We start from the raw sequence: 20480 nt of genomic DNA, 5'->3' as shown, positions 1-20480 counted from the left end.
TTCCATTTTCTTAGACTTAATGTATGACCATAGGTTTTTGTTGTTATCTTTAGATATTACATTGTTTATGTATTCACTCTGCAGCTGTCTGCTTACTTTTTGGGTTAAGTGTTTAATTTTTATATACTTTTTGTAAACTCTTTCTGCATTAGTTTCTTTAAATTTTCTATAGAGGTTTTCCTTCTGTTTACAAAGCTTCTTTAGTCTATTATTAAACCAGCATTTATTTATTTTGTTTGATTTAACGAATAGTAGTTAGTGACTCATGACGACACGACTAGATTACATGAGGCATAAAATTATCGGAATATAAAATCTGTTTTGTTTATTTATAAGCATTATAATCCAATCCGACATTTCATAATAGCGCCATCAATGACTTCTTTCGCTGATGTTAAACTGTTCCGATGCCACAATCCCTTCAAGCTATTTTAATATCGTAAAAGTCTTGGAAATTACATGATAGCGTGTGATTATGTGGATTTAGAGTTTGGTGCAGAAAGATACACACGATTAATATCCATACAAAGTTTTTAAATAAATTGGTTAATGGTGAATGAATCGTAGAAATAATTAATTAGGTGTATCCTTAACCTAAATGAATGTGTTGATCAATGTCAAGTACAGAAAAAACAAGGACTCTAAATGAAGTCTTACTAGGGATAGTTTTCGGTAATATTGAATGCCTTGAGGTGTAACGTCAAACGCGTATTTGGAGTATCTTATAAAAATTGGTTACAATTGATGTCTCCAAGCCTTACATTTATTAATCAAGCTTTTCTCGTTGTGAAAACTTTATCCTTAAATTTGTAGAGAGAAAAGAGAATGACTACGTTAAAATATTCTACGTGGTCACCGCCTACACCTCAGTGCAAAGTGTATCTCTACATTTTAGTCCGAGTGAGCTTCCAGAGTTGGGAGGTATACATCTGGCATGTACCAGTCAATACTTATTACATTAACAAGTCTTTCAGCTTCTTGCAAAGTATATCTCTACATTTTAATCCAAGTGAGCTTCCAGAGTTGGGCGATTTACATTTCGCATGTAGCAGTCAATACTTATCCCATTAACAAGTCTTTCAACGTCTTTGCAAAGTCAACCTAGAAGTGTTCAATAATGTACGAAATCATGGCCAATAGGCCTATATAGATTTTAATGAAGTTCCAACTTAAGAGAGCTTTCGAGCCCTTATCAAGTCCAGATGATATAGGTTAGAGCGAATGTAGATGAAATGTATCTAAATATAGACACTACTCGCTAGCTCCGAACAATGTGGGGGAGCTGGCTAGTCATAGCTTGTGTAGTGCATACGTAAATCAAGAAGTGTTCGCTGTACTATTTGCGTACACATAGTCTGGTAGCTACTGTAGAGATAAAAATATCTACCATAAGCCATATAAAAAAGTAATAGGTGGCTTACATGAGCATCGATTAGGTGCATAAGTCGTGTAGTTCCTGTTAAAATGCGTAGACAGTAGCTTACAGTGACGAGGTTTTTAATATTTTAAAATGATTTTCGTTCGTTACTCTAGGGGAAGTAATTTTGTGTTTCTCCGCTCACATAATTAAATATTGAACAGGCACACTACGAGCAACAATTAGAAACAAATGAATTGACTATATGTTGAATAAAAAAAAAAAACAATTTAATTTTACAACAATATCACTACTAGCTTGGGTAGTGTGTCAAAAAGGATTCTGGTGGATTAATTTCATCATTGATTGCATATGAAGGAGTGGATAAGTGTTTCTATTTTTAGTTCTAATCTTTTTTCGTTGGTCGGTTGGCCGCTGGACTCGTTTGGTAGATGCAAGAGCTGAATCTTCTAGTAGAGGGATGAGGCTTGAGTCGAAAAGGAGTACGTCTGTAGCGAAAGGTGGGAAGGGTATTCTCAGGACCGTAGGTTGTTGGCAATAGATATTGGGCAGCGGACAGCTGGAGCATAGACTGGGCAGCTTATGCTGGACAGTAGGCGCTGAACACTGGGCAAGTATCTGGGCACTGGACCGTAGGTAATTGGTAGTGGGCACTGAGCTTTAGGTCGTTTATAGTGGGCACTACTGAGATTCCTTCTCGCTGACAGAAGGGGGGGGGGAGTTCAGGCGTTGTAGGCTCAGGTTTGGTGACGCTGCTGATCCAGTCGAAGCTGATGATCTAACAGGTGTAGACATTGCAGATCTAGTGGTGAAAAGACCGCGAGTCTAGTGAGCGTGATATTGCACCACCAATAACAACCAGGCTGAAAAAAAAGAAGCACTTAGAAACTTCCTCATGGCACTAGGTGGGAACTCGTATGCCATGCAATCAATCAGATTGTGCATGTGAGGCATACAGCTCATTCCGTTCAATGAATACATTTCACAAAAGTAAAACAGGGGAAATAACTACATTAAGCAATACGTGAGGCTATTAGCCATGATGTTAAGATCATACAAGTAAACCACAGGTTTGAACTTCGAACTTCAATATTATAAAAGACAAAACAAAAATAAGGGCGATAACCTAAGCAAAATGTTTAAAAGTGAACAAGAATATATGGTAATAAAACCAGCATAAAAGAAGAGAGCTGCATGCATCTCTAGTCGGCAATGTTATATAAATCATTTATGATTAACGGGGTAAATATTGTTATAAACCTGGTGGTGGCACAGATGGGGGTAGTCGTGTGAGTGTAGTCAGCCGACGCAAATCGTCCCAGGCCAGCGTTAGACGAGCGGTCAACCGTGACGAGTTACGACGGTCAGCCGAGACGAGTGTCAACACGGCGGTTCGGGAAGGATCGACGGCGGTTCGGGAAGGATCGACGTCGTGAACAGAGCTTAGGAGCGTCACGAGAGTTGTAGTCATGTGACCACCTGGAAACGTCGAGCGGCGTTCTGTCCGGTTCGAGAAGGCCAGTAGGGACCCTATATTAGAGAGGAGGTGTCGCAGTCAAGACGGTTAAGAAAAGGGGCTCAATACAGCAAGGTTCAGAAAGGAGGTTCACGACAAGAGTTCAGAACACGGTCGACTACAGCACAGTTCAACGGTGTGGTTCTGTACGGAGCATTACGACGGTTCAGTGCGGAGTACTGTCAAGTACAGTTGAGACGGCTGGCGTCTTGATCTTGGTCTGCGATCGAGTCCGACACAACGAGCCTAGTGTGTGAAGTCAGTCCTCAACTGTTAAACCCAGTGCAAGCCCGGAACGAGACGGAGAGGCCAGTGCAAGAGTTTGATACGGCGGTACGGTGTTATCGGAGAGATATTTGTACAGTGTACGTGTTGCCAATTGTACAGTGTTGGGTGTTATTTATTCAACTATTATAGTGTTACGTTACTTTGGAGCCCTGAGTTGTCAAGTTCTTTAAGTTGGTGGTGTATGGTGCAATTTGCAGAGAGCCTGGATAGTGAGATTCGTAACAATATGTAGATATACAGGGGGAGGGAATGATATGCTCATAGATTAAATCTTATTCACAACATAGTGAGGTTGAATATAAGTAAAATTATAAAGACTGTAAATGCCATAGACAGACGCGGTATATCACATGCCGTCACTACAATAAGCTGACATGTTATACAGCAAAACACATTCATGGATCTAGTCAGAGAGTATATGATTCGGATATCTTGTAAAAGATCCGATCATTCCAGTAGATCTAGATTAAATCATCTCAACGCTAGGTTGAGGAAAATAATTAAAATAGGCGTGAACATAGCCCATTGATAATAAACAATGTGTTGAAGATAAAATAAAAGGGTTACATACTTACATAGTATTAATGAATGCACAAAATAATAAACACATAGAGATTTATATAAACAAGAGCAACCTACCACGGTTGTTTAAACTATAGGCGGCTTTACGAGAGAAACTAAGTTCCAGCCTTGCCTATTATATACAGAAATCTGTCTGGCGGGTGTGAGCGTCTGTTAGAGTTTAAGTCCACTCTTATAGATTGGGACTTGAACTCATTAGCATAGTCAGTCGTGCCGGGCCAATGGATTCGGGGTATTTTGAATTTTATTTTAAAATAACATTCATGCTTGACCCAATGGGATTAAAGCTTCTAAATTTCTAAGTTACCCGAGACCAGTAGAATTGAACTTTGAATTTGTATTAATCTAACCCAAAGGCCCTATCTAACTTGTGATCAGGTCAGGAGTTACTAAGATGGCAATTTGGAAAGTTATATTTTCCCCAGTAACTGCTTGGACGGGAAGATGTCACTACCTGACTCTATTGTTATTCTTTTTATGGGCGGATGTGCCTGAGGAGAATGGGACAGAGCAGACGCTCAGCTCGCTAGACGCGGGGAGGGGATAGTTAGTTGGACGAAGGTCACACTGGATGACTTTTATCACTTTAATACTCCTGGACAAGTTGGTCAGGGGATGGGTAATAAAAAGAAAAAAAAAAATTCTAACAGCAAACTTTTCTCCCAAACGTTTTTAAAGCACAAATGAAACTTTTATATGCAAGCGTTTATGTATCGTCACACTTACATTGTAGAAAATGTTTTCCTAACGAAAAGAACATTATAAAGAAATTACAACAAAGATGTGTTTCAAACTTTCAAACTGTGCAATGTTAAACTGAAGATAAACATATTTGAAACAATATTACAAAGATAGTTTGTGTTATCTCAGAGGCAGCCCACGTTGAATTCGCTTTAGAATAAATTTCGTATGTGAACAATTCAATATAGCCTAATTGTTATTACAATATTCTCATATTTAGCTTGAGATAGAGATGTAATATTAATGAAATATACTGATATTTAAACAAAATCTAGCTCATCACTAAACAACGTCTTAACTCTTTCATGTCTCAAGATTGTCTGCCGCTTCACATTTGCATTACGCTAATTTCATCATCCTCAATGCATAAACACCAATCAATCGCTTAACCTCTTCTTACCGCCACCAGGAAACACACACACACACTCTATGACACCCCTTTTTGTCAGGAGTTGCGTCTCCCCATCCCCCAATTCAAGGTACTCGCCATCCCCACCCACCTGGGAGGACCCAAAGTTTGAGAAACGCTGCATTAAAAATACTGATGATCAATAATGCAAAACAGAATAATAGTAAAAATATTCATGGGCGTAGCTAGGAATTTTTCATCATTTGGGGGCCTGGGAGGGGCTGGACCTCTTTGGAGGCCCCTGCATTTTGCGTAATATTGAATATTTATTGTAAAAAAACACTCTTTTGGGCCCCCCTCAAATGGGGACCCGGGGGGGATTTTACATTTCTCCCCCCTCCTCCCCCACCCTTGCTACGCCACTGATAATATTCCAATATGGAATACTTCACAATTTTTTAAAAATAAATCACTTAATAGAAGATAATTAAAATTTATTTAAACTAGAACACAAATGAACTTATTGTAGATATATATCTACACTCTCTAATCGGCAAAATATATTCTACTCTCAACTAACAGCCATCTGAAATAAAAGTGACAATATTTTAATGTTGACTTTCTACTTACTAGGAACTAGAGTCTAGATCTAGATCCAATTAGAGGGCGCCTATTCGACTCAAAACCAATATTGCAAAAAGCCCGCGAAAATTCAAGACATGAGGGGGAGTCGGCACGTACAGAAAAACCCATGGGAATCCCAGCGCGCAGCTTTTTTTTTTCTTTTTAAAGTTTTCAAAATACATTGTACCCAACACACAACAGCGCTTCACGCCTTTTGAGACAGGACAAAAGCTTGAAGTAGACTCTATTATCTTGAACTATTGCTTGCATGTCATCATGACATTGGGGCATCATTGTTATTAATTAATCTGGGCAGCCCTATTTGGTCATGATTTGTCAAAAATCTTCACGAATGACGTTAGGAAAAGTTTTGTTCAAATCTATGAATGCAATATAGAAATTTGAATGTATGCGGTCTACATTATTTTTCTTAGAGTTGGGGACTACAAAGATCATGTCAACCGAACCTCTACCCTGCCTCAAGACTCATTGACCGAAGGAAAATTTGACAGTCAAAATTTAAGCAATGGTATCCGACTACAAATGTTCTTCAGTTGCATGCAAAAACAAAAAAAATATTTGTTCAAACGCTTCAGTTGCTATTTTAAGTGCAAACGATGAAGAGGCTTCTAGTTTTGTCTTATCCATATAATATTCTTTAGAACAATATTCAGAAATGCAATCTTTCGGAGAAATTCTTAATAAAAGACACACCATGACAGTGTGGAACTGAGACCAAACTTTATAGAAGGCTGGAAATCTGACTTGCGATGTAGAAACCTGTAGAAAGTTTTCACTTAGCAGCTAAGTGTTCAGCCCTTCTAAAACATTTGATTTCGGGTCAACAATAGGTGTCAATTAATTAGTTGGATGATACTAAATTGGCTTTCATTAGCTGTTTATTCTATTAAACAAAAAATGTATCCAGAAATTTACAGTTGATTTGTATCGCTTAGAAAAGGTTTAGGTAATTCTGAAGGAATTCACGGGTCAGCAATCTTTGTTACTATTTTGTTATTGTTTATGTTCCAAAGAAATCCCAAGTTAGTGTCTAAAAAATGCCAAGAATTAACATTACTTCCGTTTTTTCAAAGCAATGTATTTTCTTTTAATTTTGATTTGGTGTCAATAAAATACGTTTCATGTTATTTTGTTTTCATTTTAGTTGTTTATATAGATATAGAAATGGTTGTTTTCTTTCTTGTTACGACTGAAGACGCGCTAGATCTAGTCTGTAGTGACTATTGTCTCTCTCTCTCTCTCTCTCTCTCTATCTATCTATCTATCTATATATATATATATATATATATATATATATATATATATATATATATATATATATATATATATATATATATATATATATATATATATATATATATATATATATAAACTACGCACTCAAAATGCTATGAGCGTTCCAAAAGGGGTTTTGAGTTTAAACCCCCTTCAGAGGGATTTGATGCTAAAAAATACCTCTTCAATATAAAAAAAAAAGCAAATTACACACTAAAATTATTTGAGTGTAGCCAAGCCAATTGGGGGTTTTGAGTTTAAACCCATCTCCAATAGATGTTTTTTTTAAGTTTAAAACCCCTCCAGATGGTTTTGAGTTTAAAATCCCCTTTTAGAACGTTTTGAGGTAGAAAACCTCTATCTTCAGTATTATTCTAAAGCAAACTACAGTTACCTAATTCTATGACCGTAGCTAAATGGGGTTTTGAATTTTAAAAAAATACAATAACTCCAGAGATTTTTTAGTTTAAAACCCCCAACAGATGATTTTGACGATAAAACATCTTTTTTCGAAATAAAATCTAAAAAAAACTACAGTCACATAATTCTAAGAGCGTATTCAAGAGAGGTTACACATTTCTACCAGTGGCCGAGCTCCATTATTAAACTTCAGTGAATAGTCATCTGCCGAAATTGAAAAACACTAAATGTGGCTCAACAAAGATGGCTAAGACAGATTTTTGGAGTCAGTTATAAAGATTGGGTCTAAATCAAGGACATCCTATGACGAACTGGGAGTCGACCCCTTGGTAAGATTGTGACAGAGCGTCGCATGAGGTTTGCGGGACATGTTCTCCGACAAAAAGAAATGGGATGACATCCTAGTACAACTTGGCGCCACACATTCATGGAGGTCCTCAGAGCAGGTGGGAAGAGGCTTCAGGCATTACCAGTGACAGATTTTTGTGGAGAAAGCTTGACGGAAAAGTCGCCGAACAGCGCGGGAGGGTCTAAGTCAGTAAGAATAGCAAATTAAATTTTGCAATAAAACTTTGTATTAACAGGAAAATGCACTGTAGATACCGCAGAATATGCATTTTGTTGGCTTTTAATACCAGAAATAGTGTTTGGCGGCGGGGCTTCGCCCCGCGCTGGGGGACCTCCTAACGCTCCCCCAGACCCCCTTCCTAGCTATGGCGTAGAGTCAAAAATTTTTCCACTAACTCCAGGAAGAGCCTATTCTAGGGCACAATAAACGTCTTCCAAAAGAATGAAAGGTCAGAATGTTATAAAGATTATGCACACACACACACACATACATACATATAAAAATGTTTTCGCGGGGGGGGGGGGGGGGAGAGACAAAAATCACCCCCAAACACCAACCCCTGAAAAAAAATCCTGGCTACGCCCATGATATATATATATATATATATATTGTCTATTCTGATTTTTTTTACCACTATTTTCCTTTTTTTAAAAAAGTACGATTGATGTGTTTGTACCTTCCTTTATCTATGTCTTTTGAAACGATTCATAATATCTAAATGTAAAGATGTATAAATTTCGATCTAGATCTATATATGTATAGATCTAATATATATGTTGTTAGCTTAGTTGTTTTCAACAAATGTTTGCATTTTAAAAATATTTTTAATACACTCTGGCACAGAGTGCGACGCCGATATATTTTAAAAAATAAAATTGTGCTTATTTCTTGCTAAACAAATAAGGGGAAAAACAACAGCGTAACTAGGCATTCTGATCGCGTGACGTTACGGGCTGGCTGTGTTAATGAGCTGACCTGTGACGCGTTTTCACCGCCTTTCAGCCACTTATGAAGCAAGACCTCGTGATTGAATATGACCTTGGCTCAAGCAAGCATGTCACCTTAAGCTAGCGTAGAAATGGTTGTTTTCTTTCTTGTTACGACTGAATTAGCGCTAGATCTAGTCTGTAGTGACTATTGTCTATAATTAGAACAATTACCAGCCTAATGTGTAGACTACAACCTTACGTGCCCTCACCTACAATCTTCTTGTTGTACTAAGTAGTAACAGTAAAAATAACTTCGCGTAGAAAGTCCGTAAATCATCTAGTTAGAAATAGTATATAAATTTGGATCTAAGTTAGATTTAGTGAAGATAATTCGCACCTAACCTGAAAACTCCATAAATTTTAATCAATTTAATGATCTCGATAGTCTAATGTCTACATTACTCTAGAAATACGCTAGATTCTAAATTTACGCGAAATCCCTAGAATCTAATGAAAATAATTTGCAAACAGACGCGAAATGTCTGCAAATTTAAGTACTTGGATCTACAGTCTAGATTTACGGTAGATTCAGTGAAGATAACTCGCACACAGCCGTGAAGAATACGCAGATTTAGTGACTTAGATCTAGACTAGATTTACGATAAAAATCACTTGAATCTAATGAAGATAATTCTCTCACAGCCGTAAAAATCCCCGAATTTTATTGACTATACTTTAGATCTACTGTAAATTTAATGAAGATACATCTCAAACACCTTGAAAAGTCCGTGAACTTTAGTGACATATCACGATTCTAGATCTACTGTAGATACAATCAAAATGTTTCGCACACAGCTGTGAAAAGTCGTAAAAGTTATTTCGACCATAAAAACCAGGAAAACTTCATAGATGAAATAGAAATTGTGTTTGAAAAAAAAACGCTAATAAGTCTAATACCCCACACCCCCAATCTAAAAGTCATTATTTAGTATAGTAAACATACAAATAGTCCTGCATATTACATTCTCTGTTTATGAGGTGGATTTAAGCACAGTTAGTAAAAGAATAAAACATTACCTCATATGCACACTATGACTCTAGTATCTAGGCCTATAAGATACAAATTGGAACTAAAAAAGTACCTTTCCACCACAGAGAAAATATACATTATGAAGACATCTCTAAGAATGTTTCTTTTTTTTTTTTTAATTTAATAGCAACCATTTGTAATGTTCTTTAATAAATCTTTGACAAAAAAAGTTGAGGTTTTGGACATACCACAACTGATGGCGTTGTTTCTGTTCTGAGTGGGATGATGGCAAGATATTTTTTTTTATTATTCCCAAATTCAAGTAACAATAATTGATTTGATAAATGCATATCAGTGCATAGTTTTGTGAATGTATTCTAAATGTATCACACAAACGGACGGGACACACACGCACATATATATGTATATACGTATGCGACCGCAGCTGTGCTAAATGCCACAACATATATATACACATATATACACACACATCATACATTTCATCCTTCAAAAACTCCGATATCTCCTAAAACTTTGTCATGGAAAAGTGCTACTCACCCTGTAATTATAACTACATTAAAGAGAAGAAAAAAAAAACAAAGTCGTTTATTATAAACTATAAAATTGAAACTTTTATTAGTTCCTGTTCACATATCAACAAGTTTAATTATCTGTTTTTTTTTCTTAGTATATAGATACTTTTTAGAATTTTCAGTGCTAAGTAAATAATTTGTAATACCAGGGGCATGGCTAGAATTTCCCATCTTTTGGGGTCTTAAGTGCTTGACCTTTTGGGGGGATCCTGTTTTTTGCAAATATTTAATTTTTTAATGTAAAAAAACATTCATTTTGGGATTTGGGGGATTCTCAACTCCCTTCACCTCCCCCACTCCCCCACCCTAGCTACGCCACTGTGTCAGATCACTTAACAATATAAGTAACTATTAAATAAAACTATACAATATACATAGGTTATAGATAATCTAAATTTCGCTACATGCACATACAATATATATCAGCACAGCTAGTTTATTATCAAAATTGACATTTAATTACCTTGTCATATCAATAAATAAATTAGTTCTCACAGTTATATTCCGAGTCTAATTAATAGACTTAAGACAAGCTGATACCGGTATATCTAGATCTAGCCTATTTTTTTAGCAACTAAAAAAAAAACAACCAAGTCTGAGAGAAAGCCCAAGATTTAAGATTACAGTCAAAACAATAACAAAGATGGCTGACCCGTGAAATCATTTAGACCTACCAAGGTTTACTAGCTCGCTGGCCAGAGAGGAGCACTCTAGTTTGACCATTATAATTTTTCAAGTTAAAAATGAAATAAATTTAAATTTGGTTAGACATCTTGATCTAAAGGTCTAGATCCAAAATTTGTTTTGAAAGGAGTATCGCGTTCTTTAAATGACAGTAGCTTTCGGGAATTTCCGAATGCAAGGCTGTTCTGAGTTCATTACTTTTTGTTCAGGAAAATTTTGCGCATCGTCTTCTAGGTCTAGATCAAAGAGACTATATATATATACAGAACTGCCAACTGTGCGCTCCACGCCTATATTATTCAATTAAATAAGTCCCGTACACCGAGGCGTCCTTGGTTGCAGTGTAGTGTTAGAAGAATAACTTCCGGTGAATTAGTTTACTATAGAAAGAAACCATCACTAAAGATAAACACTACGTTCAAAATATTTCTTAGTCATAATTTTGGTAGCAGTGCGATAGACATAGCCAGATTTTTATAACAACAAAATCTGATTTACCAACTTTAAAAAAGAGCATTTACATAGATAGTGTTCTAACTAGTTGATATATATAATTAAAAACCCATTAAGCACTTTTTTTTACAAAAACAAATTATAGTAGTCTGTATGGTCGTATATGTAGATATAGTTTATAGCCGTAGGTCACTAAGTCTGGGTCAAAGTTGACATGTTTACTACGTGTACAATTAATTTTTATTGAAGTAGAAACAATGATTCTAGAATTCTATTAGGTGAAGAAAAATTTGGAACAATCATTTTTTTATGGCTTTTAGATTAATTGGATGTTATCAAGGATTTAATTAGTTAAAAAAATTAATAACTTGCAGAGCTGAAAGTTTTATGCATATTTTTCAATTAGTCATAAATACACGATTGCTTGTAATTTTTAATGGCATCATTCTCCATTAATATATATATATATATATATATATATATTGTTATATACCTGGTGGTGGCACATATGGGGGTGGTGGTGTGTGTGTAGTCAACCAGCGCTAGACCAGCGGTCAACCGTGACGAGTTACGACGGTCAGCCGAGTCGAGTGTCAACAGGACGGTTACGGAAGGATCGCCGTCGTGAACAGAGCTCAGGGCGTCACGAGAGTTGTAGTCATCTGACCACCTAGAAAAGCCGAGCGGCGTTCTGTCCGGTTCGAGAAGGCCAGTAGGGACCCTATATAAGAGCGGAGGTGTCGCAGTCAAGACGGTTCAGAAAAGTGGTTCACGACAGGGGCTCAGAACACGGTCAACTACAGTTCAGCACTGAGCTAGCCAGGAAAACCAGTGACTTGGCAGAATTTAAGTCATTGGTTAATATGCATGACTAAATGCATGACGCGTAGGACGTAATCATCTTCTTTTTTGAAGTAACGTCTGTATTATATAAGAAGAAGATAAGAGTTCAACGGTGTGGTTCTGTACGGAGCATTACGACGGTTCAGTGCGGAGTACTGTCAAGTACAGTTGAGACGACTGGCGTCTTGATCTTGCTCTGCGATCGAGTCCGACGCAACGAGCCTAGTGTGTGAAGTCAGTCCTGGATTGTTGAACCCAGTGCAAGCCCGGAACGAGACGGAGAGACCAGTGCAAGAATTGATACAGCGGAACGGTGTTATTAGAGAGATATTTGTACAGTGTACGTGTTGCCAATTGTACAGTATTGGCTGTTATTTATTCAACTATTAAAGTGTTACGTTACTTTGGAGCCCTGAGTTGTCAAGTTCTTTAAGTTGGTGGTGTATGGTGCAGTTTGCAGAGAGCCTGCATAGTGAGATTCGTAACAATATAAATATATTAATATATATATAATGAATACTGCATGCTATCTTTAAAAAAACTACAAATAAATTTAAAAAAAATAGGTATAGAATCTAGATGTAAATAAAAGTTGGTAAAGATGTCAGTGTGTAGGCTCAGGGACTCACTATTGTTTTTTTTTAGACTGACTCACTCACAGACTTAACTTCTATCACCCATTATAGGCCAATAGGCTACTTAAGTAATAAATGACACTCTTAAAACATTAACCGCTTATTTAACTCATATTAATAGATAACAATGTAAAAAGAAATTGTCAAATGTGATGAAAAGAGAAATATATTATCCAAGTTGGCATCATCATTCAAACATCGGGAATGTCATAAAATAAGTGTATACCGGAAGTACCTCGTCTCACATTGTGGAGTTGAACGAAACTTATGCTTAGTTACCCTTAGTGTTGGCAGTCCTGTATCTAAAATTCTAAATACTTATTGTTGGAATATTTATAAGTTTATTAGATCTCGACGAAAAGGAGGAAAGGGCATAGTAGAAAAAAACATTTCCATTGTTTTGTAATCCAACATTCATTCATTAAAAAAAAAGAATACAAAAAAAAAACAAAAACAATAGCATAAAAGAGGTATGGTTATTAATATAAAAAAGTATTTTTAATGTTTTCTTGTTCATTCTCCAGTATTCTTTTTAGAGGCTGAAATATTTTCCAAAGCTAAGTGTAAATAAATTTCCCGTTTACACATCTCTTGCGACCTTGATGCGACCAGCTTTTCCCATAAAACCATTTGACTTATAATCATTCTTTAAGACTTTTGGTTTTCTTTCTTATGTGAAATATATTAAGCATGATGAGAAATAACTTCCGGTTCGATGAGATGTACACAATCAAATTGCTGGAGGCGTTCACGTTGAGAAAGAAGAAAATAAGATTATTTCGATTATAGAGATCAATGGCCAGTTGTCCAGGTTGGTAGTAGAAGTACAAAAAGAACGATGCAACGGAATGAGTTGTCGCAAAGATAAGACACGTCAGAAGTAACGTTCTGGTCGTTCGAGGAGACCACGTGACCGACTTTTGGGTCGAGGTCAAGGATCGTCTCTTTCACAACGCCAGTCTGATTTTGATGATTAAAGCAGTGCAGCCAAGCGTGACAAAAGTCAGTGGAAACCATGACAACAAGGGATCAGCAACCCAATGCTGGACATCTTCAATTAAGGCCAAATTCTCCAAGAGAAAGTCGTTATAATATAGACTGACATAGCTGACGCCGTTAAAGGTTTCCGGTAATATCTTATAGTAACAGGCAATCACAATTGAATAAGGCAACCAAAATAGAAATAGAGCGATCACCACAATGATGCTTCGTTTTGGTGTTACAAAACTTTTAAATGTTATTGGCTTAAAAATGGCCAGAATTCTTTCTATTGTAATGAACAAGGGAATACATGATCCAACGTTGCGACCCCAGGAACCTAGAAACTCAAATAAGTTGGATGAAAAAGCTAAAAAATAGTTTAACTCCAGTCCATAAATGTAGTAGCAACGATCGTAGCCTGCTTCACCCTTGGGTCCGAAATAAAGAACAAATTTTGAGAAATTCAAAGTGATTAAAAGGTGTAAGCTGTCTGTTAGGACCAGGCTGAATAAGAGAATGGTAGAAGGCTTGTTAAGTCCACTACACCGAAGGATCTCCAGGCTAATCGTATTAAAGATCAAGCCAGCTATTGCCACTATCGGGTTGATGTAACAGAAAAATACGTGGAAAAATTTATACTTGGCATTGTTCGGTCTCACCAGTCCACAAATAAACAAGGCCAAGTTGTCTGTGGTGGTCGTGTCCAAATGTAAAGCTAAAGTATCATTCTCCATTATAAGTATGTATTTAGTTTTGTCAACGTAAATACAGTCTCATTTAAAATAGAACTAAAGAGAAATTTTATAAGTTACAGAGTGGATCAACTTATTTCTCGCCCTATTATTACTATTTTGAATTGAAAGTTATAACGTGAAGACAAAGCAAAAGCAACAACAAAGGAATGCGTCTTTAGTTAGATATAAACATTTCAGATTACTTTATACTGTGTTTTAATGAGACTTTTACTTTTTCGTAATAGATTTTCGTCAACTAAATCTTTCAAAAATTAAACCGATTAGAAGCCTTGGGCGAAATAAGAAAAAAAAATAGATTTTTTGGGAAATTTATATTGGTTTAACGAATAGTAGTTTGTGACTCATGACGACACGACAAGATTACATGAGGCATAAAATTATACAATTGAAAATTTGTTTTTTGTTTATAAGCATTATAATCTAATCTGACATTTCATGATAGCGCCATCAATGAATTTTTTCATTGATGTTTAACTGTTCCGATGCCGCAATCCCTTCAAGCTATTTTAATGTCATAAACGTCTTGGAAATTAAATGATAAAGTGTGATTATGTGGATTTAGAGTTTGGTGCAGAAAGATACACATGATTAAATATCCATACAAAAGTTTTGAACTAAATTGGTTAATGGTGAATGAATCGTAGAAATGAAATGTAGAAATTGTTTTTAATTTGGTGTACCCTTGACATAAATGTTTGAGTTGATCAATGACAAGTACAGAAAAAACAAGGACTCTAAATGAAGTCTTACTAGGGACAGTTATTGGAGATATTGAATGCCTTGAAGTGTAACGTCATACGCGTATTTGGAGTATCTTATAAAAATTGGTTACAATTGATGTCTCAAAGCCTTACAATTATTAATCAAGCATTTCCCTTTGTGAAAACTTTATTCCTAAAGTTGTAGAGAGAGAAGAGGATGATTAAGATAACATATTCTGCGTGGTCGCCGCCTACACCTCAGTGCAAAGTATATCTCTACATTTTAGTCCGAGTGAGCTTCCAGAGTTGGGCCATTTTTATTCGGCATGTCCCAGTAAAGGCATATTTAATTATTAAGGAGTCTTTAGTCTACCTAGATGTGTTCTATAGTGTAAGAACATCGCACCACATCAATATATAGATTTTATAAGACTCAATGATAAGTAATCTATATAGTACATGTTAGAGCCAATCTAGTATCGAGTTTATTTAAATACACACGATACTTGCTAGCTTGGAACATACCATCCCTCCACTGAATTGTTTGTTTCTGGTAGATTATCCTGTACTCTATATCTAAATTTCTATAATGCTGTCGGAAATCTTGGAGTCAGTCAGTGGTTTCGACCATGCGCGACCAATGTAGTTGTCCTCCTAGTAGTTATACGAATTTCTTTACAACATCTGACCGAGCATTATTTAATATTTCGAAGAGGTGATTTACTTTGCATGAGGATTAAATAAAAGAACTAATAGCATCTTGATAAACATGCGTACTCACGATATGTAACAGCAACAGTTGTATCTTCTTCTTTACGCCAGAGACTTTGTCCATGATGGAATAATACATGACCTGTCTGGTCTCTGGGAATGATGTGCTTACTGCGTTATGTCTGAACTTCTGAAAATCTAACATCACACTCTGTGAGCTGCGTTTTTTTCTACGCTGTTGGGGTGACTTAAGAAACTTTCTATTTCAATCGCCATGTACAATTACATTTAGAACTAACGGAACACTAAAGCAACTCTTTAGATTGGTAGTCTTTACCCGATCGTTCATTTTCGTAATTACAAAAATATTCCCAAAACGACTTTGGGTATATGTCGATCCTTAAGAAATAATTCAACCGATCGAGGCTTGGTCACCTGGTATTTTTTATTAAGATAATAATATTCTTTACTTACAGTGATGCATAAAATAACGACACATGGCCCATAATCGGTTCTTTGAAACTTTAACTTTCAGTGTTGAATAAAGCCTAAAAAGCTTTTCTTCATTGGACTGAACACGTTTTAGTATTGACCAGTAACTAGTGACCAATGACCAGTGACCAATGACCAGTTATATTTTAAATCAAAATGTGCTGTCTACCAGTCTGAATAAAAATGGTCACCTTTCAGATGATACAATATAAAAAATAATAAATGCTCTACTATATCATTACTAATATTGTTATTACTAAGCAATGTTGAGTACTCTTCTACGTTTAAGAATAAGTTTCACTGGTTTTTTATCGAATGTCAAAAGAATAACAGAATGAAACGAAAGGCAGAACGCTTTCTGGCGCAGCCCAAGTGACAAATCGCTGGGAGCAGTGTTGAGTTCAGTATCATTCAGTCAATTTACTTCATTATTAAACATTGTACTGACGCCATCGTTGTATCTACGTTTGTAGTTGGAGTGAAATGTGAGACTTCAACTGGGTTTTATGTAATATTGGCTTTACAAGTTCGGTAACGTCAGCTCTCAGGACAGTAACTCTCAGTTAAAAGAAACATTCTTTCTTACTGGAGTTCAGATTTCTGTATGTTGTTTCTTTCATAATGTTGCAAAGTATTTTCATTAATACGTTCTTCTTTTACGTCTTTCGAACGTCGAAAAAACATTATTAGGTGTTTTTAGCGGCCCCCGAAAGGGGAAAAAACGCCATTAGTTCTGTGTGGCCTGTCTGTCCGTCTGTCCGTCCGTCCCGTTTAGATCTCGTAACCTAGAAATGATAGTAAAAATCCGACATCACAATATTTTAGACCATTCAAAGTTTTAATGCAACGGCTACTTTTTTTTCTTTTCTGAAATTGAAAAATATATTTTTTAAAATCACTAATGCAAGCATTTTTTTCATAAATATACACTACTATTATAACTATTCACTATTAATAGTAACAAACACTTGAGTCTCTCTATTAGGGGAGGTGACTATTTACCATATTTTTAACGCATTTATGCAAATGGTTGTAGATTTTTTTGTCGAAAATGTTTTCAAATATTCTTATTGATCAAAACTTTTTTTCTCCATTATTTTCTGTCATTTGTCTTTGATAGAATTTCATTCTGATAATATTGAAACCTGCCTTTTTACCAGCCTGGGTAGTCCACTTCAGGCGCCGATTTTCATTTTGTGTTTCCACACAACTGTCTTTGTAACCTTGTTTTAAAAGTGCTTTTGGGTATAGCAACTTTCAAGCTTATGGCATGTTTCGTGCGAATTGGTTCAATCTCTTTTGTGGGACAGAGGGGTATCTGAGAGAAGCTTACCCTTCTGCACTAGGGACTAAGCAAAAACAATTTAGATCAAGTCAAGTTTCAGACTTGAGCATCTTGATAGGCTGCCAATTCGTTTATGCGTCTCAACCACACACACACATCCCACTTTTTCTAAAACAAAAAGGTTTTTGGCCATTTAGTTGTAGCTCAAGCTTTAATTCGATGATCCTTTCTCAATTTTTTAAAATTTTATGCTGACAATGAATCATACTTAAGAATATTAACACTCTAATATTCAAATAATAATAAAACAATGTCTGCCAGCACGAATATATAATCACTTTGGCAACACTTTCATCATGTACGCGTCTATTTTTATAAGGTAGTTTGTACTTGATAGCTTCTGAATTTTGTCCTAAAAATATCATGTTATTTCTTTTATCTCATCAAAGAGATAAGTCTTGATTAGTGACTTAGGGATCTCGATGAATATTGCTGATTCCCTGAAAGTGTGGCTCTAGATCTCTATGTTTGTTACAGGGCTCCCCTGAAAGTATGACTCTAGATCTCTATGTTTGTTGCTGGCTCCCCTGAAAGTGTGGCTCTAGATCTCGATGTTTGTTACTGGGCTCCCCTGAAAGTATGGCTCTAGATCTCGATGTTTGTTACTGGGCTCCATTGAAAGTATGGCTCTAGATCTCGATGTTTGTTGCTGGCTCCCCTGAAAGTGTGGCTCTAGATCTTGATGTTTTTGCTTGCTTCCTTAAAAGTATGGCTCTAGATTTTCATGTTTGTTGCTGGCTCCCCTTAAAGTATGGCTCTAGATCTCAATGTTTGTTACTGAGCTCCCCTGAAAGTGTGACTCTAGATCTCAATGTTTGTTACTGAGCTCCCCTGAAAGTGTGGCTCTAGATTTCGATATTGTTTTTGCTTCCCTGAAAGTGTGGCTCTAGATCTTGATGTTTGTTGCTGGCTCCCCTGAAAGTGTTGCTCTAGATCTGTATATCTCTCCTCTATGTTTGTGGATGGGCTTCCCTGAAAGTGTGGCTCTAGATCTTGATGTTTGTTACTGAGCTCCCCTGAAAGTGTGGCTCTAGATCTTGATGTTTGTTACTGAGCTCCCCTGAAAGTGTTGCTCTAGATCTGTATATCTCCCCTTTATGTTTGTGGATGGGCTTCCCTGAAAGTGTGACTCTAGATCTCAATGTTTGTTACTGAGCTCCCCTGAAAGTGTGGCTCTAGATTTCGATATTGTTTTTGCTTCCCTGAAAGTGTGGCTCTAGATCTTGATGTTTGTTGCTGGCTCCCCTGAAACTGTTGCTCTAGATCTCTATATCTCCCCTCTATGTTTGTTACTGAGCTCCCCTGAAAGTGTGACTCTAGATCTTGATGTTTGTTGCTGGCTCCCCTGAAACTGTTGCTCTAGATCTCTATATCTCCCCTCTATGTTTGTGGATGGGCTTCCCTGAAAGTATGGCTCTAGATCTTGATGTTTGTTGCTGGCTCCCCTGAAACTGTTGCTCTAGATCTCTATATCTCCCCTCTATGTTTGTGGATGGGCTTCCCTAAAAGTATGGCTCTAGATCTTGATGTTTGTTGCTGGCTCCCCTGAAACTGTTGCTCTAGATCTCTATATCTCCCCTCTATGTTTGTGGATGGGCTTCCCTGAAAGTATGGCTCTAGATCTCGATGTTTGTTTTTGACTCTTCTGAAAGTGAGGCTATAGATCTTAATGTTTGTTGTTTTCTCCCCTGAAAGTGTGGCTCTAGATCTCGATGATTGTTGCAGTGAACAAAAGTGAGATTTTTTGCATGATCAATTCAATTTGAAATTAAAAACAAAGTCAATAGATATTCTGAAATCGATATTTGATTTTTAGTTTTCTTTTCATTTTCAGCGGCCCCCGTAAGGGAAAAAGCCGCTATTAGGTTTGTGCAAAATGTCAGTCTGTCCGTCTATTCGTCTGTACCATTCATATCTCGAAAACTAGATGAGAAATATTTTTTCAACATGCGATGCAGCTTAAAAAGTTTAGGTGCAACGGCTACTTTTGGTTTTCTAAAAGCAAACCGTTTTATTTATAAAATTAATTATGCAAGCGATTTTTTTCATAAAAACACACCAATTGTAAAACAATTACATAAATGTAAGAGAGGTAATGTTACAATATGTTACTAAAGAAAGACTATTTTTTGTGTATTTTCAGTATCACAAAGTCAAATATATTTATAAAATGTACAAGAAATGTTCACAACAAATATAAATCTTAGTTAAAGGTGTTTTTTCTGATCAACTATCTGTTAAAATTAAAAGAAAACATTTATGTTTGTTTATAAAAGCTAAGAATGTACTTTGTTTTTAAATATCACGCACATTTTTTTTAACGGACTTGTTGTGCAGCGACTTTCGTGCAGTAGCGTAACAAGTAGCGGGAAAACATGGTACTAATCAGTTTCCTCAAAATTTTTAAATAATCAGATTTTATTTATTTTTTGTTTAGTGCCCACATCAGGATAAAAGACGCTTATTTGTGTGCGTTTTGTTTGCCGGTCGGTCTGTCTGTCAGGTTTAGATAACAAAAACAACAACAAAAAAAACAAAACAAAAAAACTCTAAAATGTTTAGAAAATCTTATTTAACCTTTAATGTTTCTTTCCGAAACATCTCAAAAGTTTTAAGTATATATAATAGATTGTTCCGAATGTTTTTGTGAAAATAAAATCAATGCCAACCAATGTTTGTTTGCTCTTCTAACTTATATTACATTTAATTTGCTTAAGCGTTGCAAAAACACATGATCAATATATGTTGTTTTGGTTTTTTAATGTAAATTGCATGTAAATGCTAA

At 36.1% G+C, this 20480-nt stretch overlaps 1 long non-coding RNA gene across 1 annotated transcript; it reads right to left on the bottom strand.

Annotated features, from left to right (window-relative positions):
• Positions 1 to 1625: 1625 nt before the first annotated feature.
• LOC129924067 (uncharacterized) lies at positions 1626 to 10939 on the bottom strand. Its single transcript, XR_008775982.1, has 2 exons — positions 10770 to 10939; positions 1626 to 2241 (listed from the first exon to the last, which is right to left on the bottom strand). It is a non-coding gene; the product is annotated as an uncharacterized LOC129924067 (long non-coding RNA).
• Positions 10940 to 20480: the final 9541 nt, after the last annotated feature.

The sequence above is a fragment of the Biomphalaria glabrata genome, chromosome 18 (assembly GCF_947242115.1).
Source record: "Biomphalaria glabrata chromosome 18, xgBioGlab47.1, whole genome shotgun sequence".
In the NCBI taxonomy this organism is placed as follows: domain Eukaryota; kingdom Metazoa; phylum Mollusca; class Gastropoda; family Planorbidae; genus Biomphalaria; species Biomphalaria glabrata.
The sequence above is the reverse complement of the archived record's forward strand: the minus strand, read 5'-3'. Positions and strand labels throughout refer to the sequence as shown.